General features: G+C 26.7%; 2 non-coding genes across 2 annotated transcripts; both read right to left on the bottom strand.

Moving 5' to 3' along the window:
• Positions 1–3,322: 3,322 nt before the first annotated feature.
• Trnat-agu lies at positions 3,323–3,396 on the bottom strand. The gene has a single exon. It is a non-coding gene; the product is annotated as a tRNA-Thr (tRNA).
• Positions 3,397–3,510: 114 nt separating this feature from the next.
• Positions 3,511–3,584, bottom strand: Trnat-agu. The gene has a single exon. It is a non-coding gene; the product is annotated as a tRNA-Thr (tRNA).
• Positions 3,585–14,424: the final 10,840 nt, after the last annotated feature.

Here is a 14,424-nt window from a genome sequence, read left to right as displayed (position 1 = left end):
AATTGTAAAAGAACATACTTGTATTGTAAAAATACTTAATAATAATAGTAATAATATAAGACACTTATATTTGTTAAAATATCATAAAATAAGCTAAAATTTGTTAAATGAAATAGTTATTTTGTAAAAGTATTGTAAAGCTTATTAAAATACTTATTAAATTTAAAAAAAAATACTTATAATAAACAAACTAGTTATATTTAAAAATAATTAAAATTGACTAAATATAAATAAGTTTATAATAAATAAATTAAATAATAAATAAATAAGTAATAAAATAGCTAATAGTTAATTAAGTTATATTAAATCTGCAAATATTGACTTGAGCTATATTATAATATTATTATACCAACGACTTGTAAAATTAATAAATAAACTAGTGGGGCGCATGGCATCGTGCCTTAAGGCAAATTGCTGGAACTTCCCGTACCAAAAATTATTTTTTTTTTGAAAAGATTAACATTTTTTAAAAAAATTTACTCTAAAAAAATAGATTTTTGAGGAACTATATAAATTTTTGACAAAATTTTTTGTTGAAAAATTTATTTTGAAATATTTTGGAAATTTTGAACTTTTTTTCAAAGCAATCGTACTGCTTTAATGCATAGAGACTAAATATCGAAGCGCGTAAGCGCCGCGTCGCTGTCTAACGCATAAGCATTGGTACGGAACCCATAGGAATGTTAACAAAATGTATACTCATTGTTAAAATCTCTATAAAATATCTGATAATTTGATGTGCATATGTCTAATGTCTAATGATTATTGTTGACCGCCAAATGTTATTTTTTTTTACTTTTTTTACTAGATCTCCGAAACCGCTAGACCTAATTTCATAAAAATTTCATCAAATCTTCATCTTGATAATGCAAGTAAAATGTTTTTGAATTATTCAAATTGCTTCATCCCGATTCCCGAAATCGTCGACGAAAATTTGTATCTGAACACACACAAATGCACGCACACACACACATACACACACATACATCAATTTTCTCTAAGGTATGCCAATATATTCAGAAACCTTTGAAACGTAAAGATATATAAAAATTTTCATTTTCGATTTTTGTGCGATTACTATAACTTACCCTACGGAAAGTTAATTATAAATAAATCAATTTATCACCTCCAGAACATTAACAATCGTCATTTCATTTCGAATCAAATTTAAAAAAAAAAAAATTGTTGCCATATTTCCACAAAATTGAAAAAGTGCTCCCGCATAGTCACAGTCTAAACGCATTTGCAAATAATTCTGTGCGATATTTTCACTTATACTGTGCTCAGCTTGACGGCATTTTCACATTTTTCAATAATTTTCACAAAATTGGAAAAGTGCTCCAGTACACAAACAGTCTAAACTCACTTGGGTAAACATTTGTACCAGAGTGGCGCTTAGACTGTGCTTAGCTTGGGTGATTTTTTGAATTTTTAGTCCAAAATTACAAAAAAATTTTTTTGAAAAAAAATTAGAAACAAAATTTTTTTTTTTCCAAAATCAATTGTTTTGTTGAAAAAAGCAGAAAGTTCTTTGAATCATTTAAATCGGACGCTTAGTTCTCTCAAAAACAGCCATTTTTTTTAAATTTAGCTCTGTAACTCCGAAACCTCTGGGCCTACCTTTGCCAAAAACTAATCAGCACATCTCCCTATCAATAGGAATCGAGTGTTTTTTAAACCATTCAAATCGGTTGATCCGTTCTCTCAAAAATTCGCTTTCTATTTTTTGCACTCTTTGCTCCATATCTCCGTAACGGCTGGACCTGCCTTTGCCAAAAACTAATCAGCACATCTCCCTATCAATAGGAATCGAATGTTTTTTAAACCATTCAAATCGGTTGATCCGTGCGCCCGAAAACGTGGACGAAAAAAAGCGGACATACAAAACACACACACACACACACACACACACACACACACACATCCATTTTTTCTGAAGTATGCCAAAATGTTCAGAAACCTTCAAAACGTCGAGAAATGTAAAAATTTTTGATTTCGATTTTTGGACGATTACTATAACTTACCCTACGGGAAGTTAATAAATAAATAAATATGTGTACATAATTAACATAATCAATAAGAACTGAGATTCAGCTATTTAGGTAAAATGATCAGCAGTTTATTACGAACATAAAACGTTTTTGAACACATTTCGGGTTGTTAGAATGTATATTATTTAAGTTGAAGTCAACTGCAATCAGTAGCTACCCACAAAACTTTTACGCCATAGATTCTAATTAGAATCGCTTAAGCACCGGCGAAGTTATAAACTTTGATGATTTTTTATAATTTAATCGCTTATCGTAGGCCTATAAAATTTTAGTATATTATTTCAGACTACAAATCTATCCTTATATAAAGTTTCATCAAAATTTTAAAAGCAATGCTTTTTACCATCAAACACCAGGCCCATTTTTACCAAAAACTAACCAACGCGATTCCAAATCAATATCTGCAAAATAGTTTTTGAATTTTTATAATGCAACTTGCCCTAAAGTGATTTATCACTTTACTGTTGATTTAATGATATTCTGATTTATTCAATTATAACTTATTTCTGCAAACGACAAAAGCCTTGAATAAAATTCTAACTTAGTAATTTCTACTTTAATAATTAAAATTAATAAAATTCACTGCATTTAATGAGGAAATCGAATGATTTTGTATCTTTTCATGTGACATTTCACTGTAGAAAGCAAAATACAATCAATTACCTACAATCTCTACTGGAATTGTCAGCACAGTAGAGTAGAAAATATCAGTAATTATTGTCTCTGATAAAATGCAGATGCAGACGACGACGACGACGTACTATTAATAGTAAAAAGGAGATCGCACGACTTCGTGTTGACCTAGTGCAGTCGACAATGACAAAACTTTAATTACTAAAGACTAATTATTTAATTTATCGATTTAACTTTCTTCGGAAAGATAAAGGCACTTTCAGAAATTTGAGATTGATTAGTACAAATCTGTGAACTGATACCTCACGGTAAATATAAGACACTACTCATGGCGCCGTTGGATTCCAATTTGTATTACTAAAAGTGAAGACAATATATTTAAGAAAACCTCTTGCAAAAATCTCAAGAAACAAGACACCTAAAGAACAGAACAAGAAAAAAAAAGATCCAAGGCTCCGGCGAAATTTGAACTCATGACCTCCTGTTTACTAGACAGGCGCTTTAACCAACTAAGCCACGGCGCCGCTGTTTTCCAACGAGAATTACTATGAGTGAGGACAATATTTTGAGGAAAATCTCTTGTGAAAATCTCGAGAATCAAGGCTCCTTTAGGGCAGAACACAAAAAAATTAAATCCAAGGCTCCGGCGAGATTCGAACTCACGATCTCCTGTTTACTAGACAGGCGCTTTAACCAACTAAGCCACGGCGCCGTTGTTTTTCAACGAGAATTACTATGAGTGAGGACAATATTTTCAGGAAAATCTCTTATGAAAATCTCAAGAATCAAGGCAACTTTAGAACAGAACAAGAAAAAATCAAATCCAAGGCTCCGGCGAGATTCGAACTCACGATCTCCTGTTTACTAGACAGGCGCTTTAACCAACTAAGCCACGGCGCCGATGTTTTCAATTTTTTTAAATTCAAATGGTAGAAAAAAATCTTACAAAATAAAACAAAACTAATCTAAATAAATAAATAAACAACAGCATTTGCGATAAGCGGTATCTTATATATTACATGTAGACATGTTATGGTTTGGTCACGGTGCATATCTCATCTCATGCATTTACTTTCATATTCAAGAGTGAATATCATCGCGTTTTTTTGGAAATAATTAATAATATAAAAATTGTTTTAAAAATAATAGCTTTTTGGGAAGCCCAAACACAAAGTATTTTGTTTTGTTTTCTAGTCAACCACATATTCAGGTTTTGAAAAAAAAACAGGATAATTGGACAATTTAACCTCTCTACCTACTTCATAAGAAAACTATCTTCCCCGATTTGTACATATATTTGTTTTTTAGTGCCTTCATAGCAGAAAAGTAAAGTACAGAGAAAATGTTATTTTTTATTCTAGATTTGTAATGGTCCAAAATAAATTAAGGTTTGCAAATCAATAGATCAATCAAACTATTTCTATAACTCTTTTTGTGACTATTTCAGGACAAGGATAATAAATTAATTATTGCAAAAATAGCTCAATTTAAATTCTCTTTAAAATACATTGAATTATGTAATTCTATCTATTTCAAAAGTACAATAATCTCATATCCATAACATTTTCAGCTATTTTAAAAAAAAATCATATATAAATATTTATTTAAAAATATGTTAAGTACACAAAATGTAAAGAATTGAAGTTAATTTGTATATATATAGACTGTTTTTGTCATTGGAAGAATAAAGAGTTTAAAAAATATATTGGCTAAAAGAAAAATGAATATAATGATTAATGAAAATGAAATTTAAATGACTAAAATATTTGTAATTAAGCAAAATAACAATACTTCTTTTCACTGCAAGAATTCATTTCGAAATTATTTATCTATTCGAATGAATTACTATAAAGAATTGTAGGCAGCTAGGAATGCCAATTCCAATTGATTGTTACTAGAATTTATTCTGAAATTAATAAATTATTATCTTTGTTGTAAAATAGATAGATATTAATAACTGTTTGCCAAATCTTGCAAAAAAAAAATATAATAACAGTAGTTAGAATAGAAATGTTTTAAGTGTAAGATTTAGATATAACAAAGAAAATTGAAATCAAGAAGTTATAGAGAACGTTTCAAACTTTAATCTGTTGGTTTTTCTAACAAAAGTCAAGCAAAAAAAATCTTTCTTAGTAACGCAGTTAAGGTAAATGCCAAATCCAAGAAATAATTTATTCAAACATTTTTTGACAAAAATACTTTGCAAAAACAATTTCCTCATCACAATTAAGTTATCAAAATCGAAAAGATATAGAAAGTGTTCCAAAACACTTACAATTAATTGCCGGTTGTTTTTTACAACTAAATTTAGGCAATGAAAATAAAGACATAACATTGAATGAATTTAGGTTTTAGTATATAAAATAAAATGTTCTTAATTGTTCATAAATTGTAGACTATTTAGCAATTTCTAGGTTTAACGATGAAATTAATATTTTGTAAAAAAAACAATTATTGTTTGGACTGATGATAAATATGTGGATAGAATTATTATATTAACTTAAATTATATAAATAAATAATTGCAAAACAATAGTTATTTCAATTCAATTTGATTGCCATTATAATTTCGTCTTTTGCCATTATCTAAATATTATCATCATCATAATATATAATATCATAAAAAATATAAATTCTTGTAATAAGACTCTTTAAGACATTGCTATAAGAATTTTTTTGCTGTATGATGACACACATACTGTGTCGAAACGTACTAAATAAATAAATCATTATTTATTGTCTTTTTAATTCGACGATTGGCTGGAAATCACATTCAAGAATATGTCTCAACGTCGAACAAAAAAAAATATAAAGCTTATAAAAATATAAATATACTTTGTAAAGAAAATTAACGACAAATCTATATTAAAAAAGTTTGGAGAACAATTCTTTTAATAGTTTTCGATCATTAGTAAAAAGGCAAAAGATTTCAAATCTTTTTCAAACTATCAGATAAAGATTATTATTCTCAGAAAGTAGATGAAAATAAATAATACAATTATATAATAAAAAAAAATAATACCTTTTTCATGAAATAGTCCCAAAAAAAATTTTAGCAATAGTTTTATTCTTGTTTATCTATATTACTAAGAACAGTTATATTTGACCTAATTTTCCCTAAATTAGGATATGATTTCCTTAATCCACGGATTGTTCATAAGTCACTACTAAAGTTCGAAATCCAAGAATTGGAGAAAGTGTTCCAAATCTAAATCGGTTGTTATTTCAACTAACTAAATTCTGAAAATGCCAGGTTTATCCCTAAGAGATGAAGATAAATGATTCAATCTTTAACTTGTAAAAAAAAATTGTCTTCTTCGCAAATTCTAATTCCGGCCCATCATCATAAAAACCTAAAGTGTTCCAGTTAAATGACGCATGACATGGAATGTTGCCATCCATATGTTGTTGTTGTTTGAATTTTTTTCCTTTAAACAATTTTTTTCCATTTCGGGATTGTTAATGTAACTTTCTTCAAAAGTTTGTTCCGGTTTCACGGATCCATCCAACCATCGTGGGCCATTGACCAAATAGTGAATTATTTATAAACTGAATGATTAATTAACTATAATGATATGTGTAAATAGACTAATTGAAAACGAGGTGGTCCAGATAGATAATTTGGTTCGCTTTTGATATGTAGATCGAAATTAGAATAAATAAATAAAGTTTTACTTTGGCTTTTTCTTTGTGTTTAATAATGATTTAATTTTATAAAACCAATTCCAATTTGATAAATTGGCAAATGATTAAAAATGAAAATTATCTGATATTGATTATGGATTATACTTTTTAAGTAAAAATTGGGAATTCAAAAAATATTAGACATTGAGAAATATTTCTTCTTAATGTCTAATTGTTTGCTATAAAGTAATCTTTAAAGAATTTGTTTCTCTAAATACTAAATGTCTCCTGGAGACATATTTGGAAATGAACCAAAATTCTTAGTAATATACTGTACTCATTTGACAAAAACCAAAAAAATGTCCCAAATTGTCTATTTATTGCTAAATAATGAAAAATCAAATTCAAAGTCGTTTTATTTAAAACTTTTATATAGGAGTGTTGGCACGGAATTGTAGTAAATTTCATCTAGTTTCTCCAAAAGACTAAAAAGAGTGCTTTCATATAAAGTTTGTGAGTTATTTGACAAAAACCAAAAAAATATCCTGATTTTTTTATTAATTGCTAGTGAATGAAAAATCAAATTCAAACTCGTTTAATTCAAAATATTTCTATCAATATTCACTTACACCTAGTTATTTAATATCTCATACAAACTCGTAACTGGATTCTTGTCCAACATGTATGTATCTACATTTGCGATTAAAAAAGAAAATCAGAGTACTACTTGTTAAACAATGAAAGTGGTCATGTAAGTAAAATAACAAGTTAAAATAAAAACAGTATTTTTTACAAAATAAAATATCATTACAGAGTGACTTTTACTTTTCTTTTAATCTATTATTAAATGACATTAATCGAATAGTATATCGTGATCGAAATTTAGAACATATCATGTTTGTGACATGAGTTAAAAGATATTAATGAGGAAAGTGATTATAAATTAATGGTCAGTAATTAATGTCAAATTAATTGTCAGGAAATTAACATTTTCTGTATTTGACACGTTAATTTTACGCTCGTAATTTAAGATAAGTTGTTCATAGAAAGACAGTTTTTCACTAGAAAATTAACAGAAATTAAATGACAATCCAAGACAAACGTTGATGAATTTAGAACTTTTGTTAATTATTATGCACAGTACCATAAAAACTTTTTGAATGTAACATATAAATCGTTCTAACTACAAAAATAAATTGTTTTTGTTAAAAATATAACAAAAATTGAATAAATTTTCTAGATATTGGACTAATGGTGAGAATTTTAGTTTTATGTAAAAATTATATGCAAAGTGCAATTATAAAGCAAAGATCTGTAAAGATTTTTTTTTGCATATTTTGATCGCTTCAAAATATTCATATTTATTGAATATGTCATTACCATGTCAAAATAATTTTGTTGTAAGTTCAAAAGAATTTTTTTTGATAGAAACTTAACGATAGTTGAATAGTTTTCTCAAAAACTAAACAAAATTTGAGGACGTTGATAAAAAAAATCGTAGAGATTTTTTTTCAAATTGTGTTCGATTCAAAATAGTCAAACATTTCAAATATAATATCAATATATGAAAATAATATTAATCTAACTTTAAAAAAAAGTAATAACTTTTAACAAAAGTTAAGAACGTAGAATTATTTGTAAAAAGCTCACAAAATGTGTAAAACTCATTTTCTCAAATTTTGATCGATTCAGAATATTCAATTTTTTATTTATATTTAAATTATAAATTTTTATAAATTTATAATAATGTTGCAACGAAAGAATATTTTTTCTCTCATATTAATTTGGTCCTAATTTTGTAATTTTCAATACACAACTTAACAATTAAAAAATCCCAATGTTCATGATTGAATAATATATTAATTAAAACGAATTCAAGAAAATTTAGGTGAAAATTCAACAACAAAAAAATAATTTAAAACATATAACATCTCTACATTCGTTGACAGAGAAAATTAAATTAAATAATTGAAATGGAATTAATTAAATTTTTCATTTCTAAAAAGGATGGGAATTCCAAACTAAATTTGTCGATTTTTGAATAAAATGAAATGTATGTTTTTCAAAAATGTCACCATTCATTTTATGCAATTTTTAACTTAATTTAACACTCTAGAAGTAACAAATAAATGCTTTAAATTTCAAATTTTTTAAGGACTTGTATCAGAAATGATAAAAAAAAATGGAAAAATGTATATATTTACATTCAAGAAAACAAGATACAAGAATCAATATTTTATGGAAAGTCGTGTATTAAATATAATATTTTAATTAGATTAGCAATTAATATGCCGATTTTTGTATAAAGTCATACATTTTGTATTTCACGAACGTTTCCATTCTTTTGATTTAATTTTTAATTTAATATATCACCCAAAAAGTTACAAATTAAAATTTAATATAAAATTAATATAAAAGTGCAAAGAATTTTCTTAGAAAATAGTTGATTTAAAAATATTTTAATTTTTTTTAAAGGCTTGTACTGAATATTATAATAATGTTTGTATAATATATTTAGATTTGTTTAAAATAAAGAACAAAAAAAACTAATTTTAAATAAAGATCTCTAAACAATTTTTTTATAGAACCATTTTTATGTTTTTATTTAAATTTATGTTGTTGTTCATTATTGTTACTAGATATTAAATTATTTAACAATTGTAACAAATATTGTAATTAAAAAGAAATGTTTTTCACTAACCCCTTCATTCCTTCTATTAAATTTCTAATTTAATTTAACACCCATGAAGTCACAAATTAATATAAGCAAAGGTAAAAAAAATGTTGAATAAAATTATTTATCCTAAAATTATTATATATATATATATATATATATATATATTATATTTAAATTCGATTAAAATCAAGATACAAGAAAAAACAACATTTTAGGTAGATATGTACTACTAAAGCACCACAAGCTTCATCACTATTATTCTACAATTTTTACCAAAGTTTTCAAAATATATTAAAAAGTGAAATTATCAATAATGTCTTTCCAGGATTGAATATATAACTATTTAACCACTTAACTATTACTATGTACTCACCAGAACAAACATAGTCCAAAATTGAGTCTTCTTTCAAAATGCACACAAAAATCAACAGCTACTAATTTCAACACTTTTGTTTTTCACTTTTAAAATTTTTTTTTTTTTAATTTTTATTGAATTATTTTGGTATTGTTATTGTAAAACGGACGGACAGACATGCAATGATGGCAAAAGTGTGCCGGCGCACAAGTTTTATACTCCGGGGCGACCGACGTTCGGCCGGACTATCACTTTTCAAAATCCGCGCGCTTTTGCCGGCAAAGGAGGCAATGTAATGTAATCAAATTATCTGACATGTTAGATAATAATTTAGATGATAAGGTAGATGAATTGTTTATATAGGATTGAAATAAGGAAACTTAATGATTCTGTCCAAACATTAGAATACAATATTTTAAAAATTATAATTCGTTATTGTTATAGTATTATTAATCACACTAATGACTTTGGTTTCAGATAATAAATTAGATAAAAAAATTGAAAAAAATAAAAATATAGAAAAATTATAATCGAAAACATAATTTTAACATCGCGATGTGGAAATCCATTTGTTTTATCTAGAGTTTGAAACAAATGAATTTTGTTTTTCAAACAGAAGTGGTAATCATTTTCACTTGAAAATATTTTTTTAGAAGCATCTAGCTGTACCCGTTCATTTTCAATTAAAAATTTGAACAAAAATGCATATTTGTTACATCCAGTCTAGCAGTTTTCTTGTCTTCCAGTCTACCTGTCTAGATGACTATTGGTCTACTTCTCTTCTTGTCTACCAGTTTACTTGTTTTGACCATTTTACCTGCTTACCAATTTAGCAGTCAACCAAAATTCAGCAGTCAACGAAAATTTAGCAGTCCACCAAAATTTAACAGTCCACCAAAATTTAGCAGTCAACCAAAATTCAGCAGTCAACCTAAATTCACCAGTCCACCAAAATTTAGAAGTCCACCAAAATTTAGAATTCCACCAAAATTTAGAAGTCCACCAAAATTTAGCAACCCACCAATATACTTGTTAACCTTTGTATTAGTATACCAATTTATCTATCAACCTTTGATCAAATCAGCATTTTACCTGACTACCAATTTACTTCTCAACCAATTCCTTTGTCATCCCATTTTACATGTCTACCAATTATTACCTGTCAACCTGTTCATCTGTATACATATTCGTCTATCTACCAGTGTCCTGTCTACCATTTTACATATCCTCCAATTCATCCGACCATCAGTCCACCTATCTACTAATTTACCTGTCTACCTGTCCATCTGTCTACGTATGTATTTATCTACCTGTTCAACTATTTATCTGTTTACCTGCCTGCCAATTTACCTGTTTTCCAGTCTTCTAATCTGGGCAACCCAAACCTATCTCTATGTGATGAATTTATTAGTGCAATTCCTATATTACGGATGATTTTTTTCATTGGAAATAGATTACTATCTATAGGGCGGATATCAACCAGAAACTTCTGATTCAAATCCTATAGCTCTAAGCACTAATCCAAGAGAGGCAACTGTAAATTGAAGTAAGTGAAATTAGCCTAAAATAGTATAAGTTTAAAAATATTATATCAACCTGTTGGTGCAAGTGTCGCCTATATACGCCAATGTAGTGTAACTTAATCAAACTGATTTAAATTATTGAGAATTCTGATTATTGTAGTTTTTACTTCTTGGGAAGTATATTTTTTTTATTAACATGTATTTTTATCAATAAAAATTGGATAATCTATAAATATTTTTCGAAACAAATATAGTTTACTGGCTCGTACAGCAGGATTACTCCTGCAAAAAACACTTTCACAGCAAAAGTTTTCAATCGGGTTAAATAATAAATTTGATTTTAAATATTAAACTTGTTTTTTTGATAAAAAATTAAATTATTTGAAAATATAGACTTGAGATTAGAAACAATTCCATCGAATCGTTAGTGCCAAGCACTAAGCAATTGTATTCCTGGGTTTTTCTAAATGTGAACCAGAACATAATAAATTATGGCACAGAAATCTTTGACTGAAAATCAGATATTTACTCCCAAGTATGTATTACAACATCCTGCAGTTCTATTTTGCTGATTGAACTTAAAGTCTGCATCAACACGAAAATGCCAAGTTGACGCAGGAGTACCTTAGGACAGTATTTTAGGCCCTATCTATTTGTAGTTTTCCAATAATACAAATTTTATTTCACACACGTTGATGCTTCCATTGCTTCAAGTAAATTGCAAAACCATATAAATTTTATCGAGGACTAGGGAAAAAAATTGACCCATAAATGATAAAAAGACTTTCGAGAACTTTATCGGGGAAGTTATATGTAACATTAGTGTACATTTTCAGAAACTGGAAGCACTGTAGGAGGCTGAAGAAGGAACCACTAATAAATATTACCATGATAAATTGTTTATTGAAATTATAATAACAAATAAATAAAAATAAAATAAAAATTTCATGAATATTAAAAATATTAAAATGACTACTGGAGCACCCTGGCTCACAATGACCCAAACATCAGGTTCATTAATTGCAATCCAAACACTCTGGATGCCCTACTATTAGAAATTCCAAACAGAAGAAAATTGAAGAGAAATTAGCCAAGACACCTGTACTGATCTGGATTAGTAAATCACTCAATGGAGAGTCAATTATTGAATCTAAAATTTTCAGCACAATTATTTATTAGTAGATGTATGTATATGTGTGCATTTAATGGCAATAGTTTGAAGATCAATAAATCGATAAAAAAATCTGGGAATAAAATACAAAATTGAACAATTTTTTTTATTTATTCAACAATATACTTATAACTGTCCTACATAGACATTTAGTGAATCTTTTGGCTATTTAGTAAATCTTTTGGCGATTATAGATTGATATACAAACACAGAGTTGCATGTTTCCTTTATGAGAATTACAAGCTAATTAAGTCACTAAAAATTTTTCTGTTAAGTCTTGCAGAAATTTTATACAAAAAAAATATTTCCATGTATTGAATCTTGCAGAGGGAATGGGGGTTTATACCATAAAATTTTTGTAGTCTTCGTCGGAATTTTTATTATGATGGACGTTATTAATTTTGTCCAATGACTGTAGTTTACATTTTATTCTTCTTTAGATTTTTATAAAATTTAATTTGCTGTTTGCAAAAAAAAGTGTGCTTGTATTCCCAATAAAAAATTATTTTCTTATTATTTAAGGAGTTTTTATACTTGTTTTTATTGAAAATACTAAAGTGAAACAATTTTTATCGAATGTAACTCAAGTTTTAACAATAAATAATTTTATATTTTAAATTCCATATTCCACCCAGATTTAGCAATATGGGAAAACCATATAAATAAAATATTTATATTTTGGAGCCCATAATTTTAGTTTTTATCAATAAAAATGAGAATAAATCATTAATTACATACAAAGCCCTGAAAAATATCTTTCGCTTCGATTTCAATACAAACTTGTAATAATTTATTAATCATATCGTTGAAATAATTTCGATCTACTGACTTCACCAACAATAGTTTATATATCATTTTGTCATATTAATAGAACAATATTTTGTTATAAATTTGCTGCTGAATTGTTCAAATATTTAAAAAAATAGATCAGTATGACTATAAACAAGTACATAAAATATCAAAGACAATGCATTCTACAAAGATAATCGTCTCGAACAATTGTTAATCGTAAAATTTATATTCTTGAAGGTAACAAGGAATACTTTAACACTGTACAGTTTCTCAAAATAGTAATAAAGAATATAAAAAAATATTGAGTATATATAACACAATTACGGCTTATTTATTCTTCTTATGATTGTTGAAAATTTTACACCCTTAATTTTAATAGACTGAAGAAAAAGTAAATTAAATTGGTTAAATTAGAAAGCAACATTCTGATTATAGTTATATGTTAAATTTATCTCCAAAAATTTAGAACTAAAATCAGGGTAAAGGTTACAAAAATTCATAATAGGTTGTAACTTGGTAAAATTGCTTAAAATACAATTACAAAAAAATCTCAAAGGTCTTCATTGTTCCAGTGCAAGCTAATTGGCACAAGGTCAAAGATAAAAAAAAGAAATTTCGTGATTTTCAGCTATATGGTCAGTTTTATCGCAGAATTACCTCAGACAAAAATTGTAGAGTTTAGAAATGGCAGTATGTTTTTAATAGCTCTTTTCATACTTATGTAAGTTAATTGAAACAAATACATATATATATGCAAACAATATTAAATTATGATAGTAAAATGATATTCCCAGAATAGGTGTATATAATTTGTATCTTTATGTAAAAATCAATTCATGTATTTAAGTCAAATAAAGCAAATTTTCAAATTAATTAAAATTTTTAGAGTTTAGAAATATATACAAAAAATGTATCAATACTTTTGTTTTTCCTCAGAGCAGTTTTTCCAAACGTAAAGCCCATAACCCACAAAAGCCTATTTAATATAATAATAATATTATTATAAAATTTAATTTAATATAACAAACGCAACATGCTATTTTTCTTAAATGCAATACAAATTGTTGGTGTTAAATTTTACAAAAAAAAGCAATTCATACAATAATAAATGCTGAATAAAATTTATATTTTAAATGTTTTACTATAACTATAACAATGTTTAAATATTAACCCTTTCCACTCGGATGCCGCCGCTCCGGCGCCAAAATACATATTAATTCCGCAATTCGCAAGTGGAAAATATGAGAAAAGGGTTAATATGAGTGAGGGGTTTTAAATATTAATTAACAAACTGAAGTAAACGATATTTTAACTATTGAGAACTGCTGATAAATAGTAAATAAATTTGATCTTAATAGGGTGTATTTATTGGAAAATATTTCTAAGACAATATAGCGCAACAGGTAGAGTTTATAAAACAATAAACATTTTGTACTTGATCTTTTTTGCTGATTAAAAACACGAATATTAATATATGATAAATGACGTTATTGTATTAAAACCGTTTTTCATCTTTCATAATATCTTTAGATAAAATCGATATAATAATGTAACGAATGTTTTATGTTAAGATTGCAACTCAGAGTATTTATATAGATA

This window comes from Ctenocephalides felis, unplaced genomic scaffold (genome assembly GCF_003426905.1).
Source record: "Ctenocephalides felis isolate EL2017-DRISC unplaced genomic scaffold, ASM342690v1 CF-g0.4_SCAFFOLD_03573, whole genome shotgun sequence".
NCBI lineage: Eukaryota > Metazoa > Arthropoda > Insecta > Siphonaptera > Pulicidae > Ctenocephalides > Ctenocephalides felis.
The sequence above is the reverse complement of the archived record's forward strand: the minus strand, read 5'-3'. Positions and strand labels throughout refer to the sequence as shown.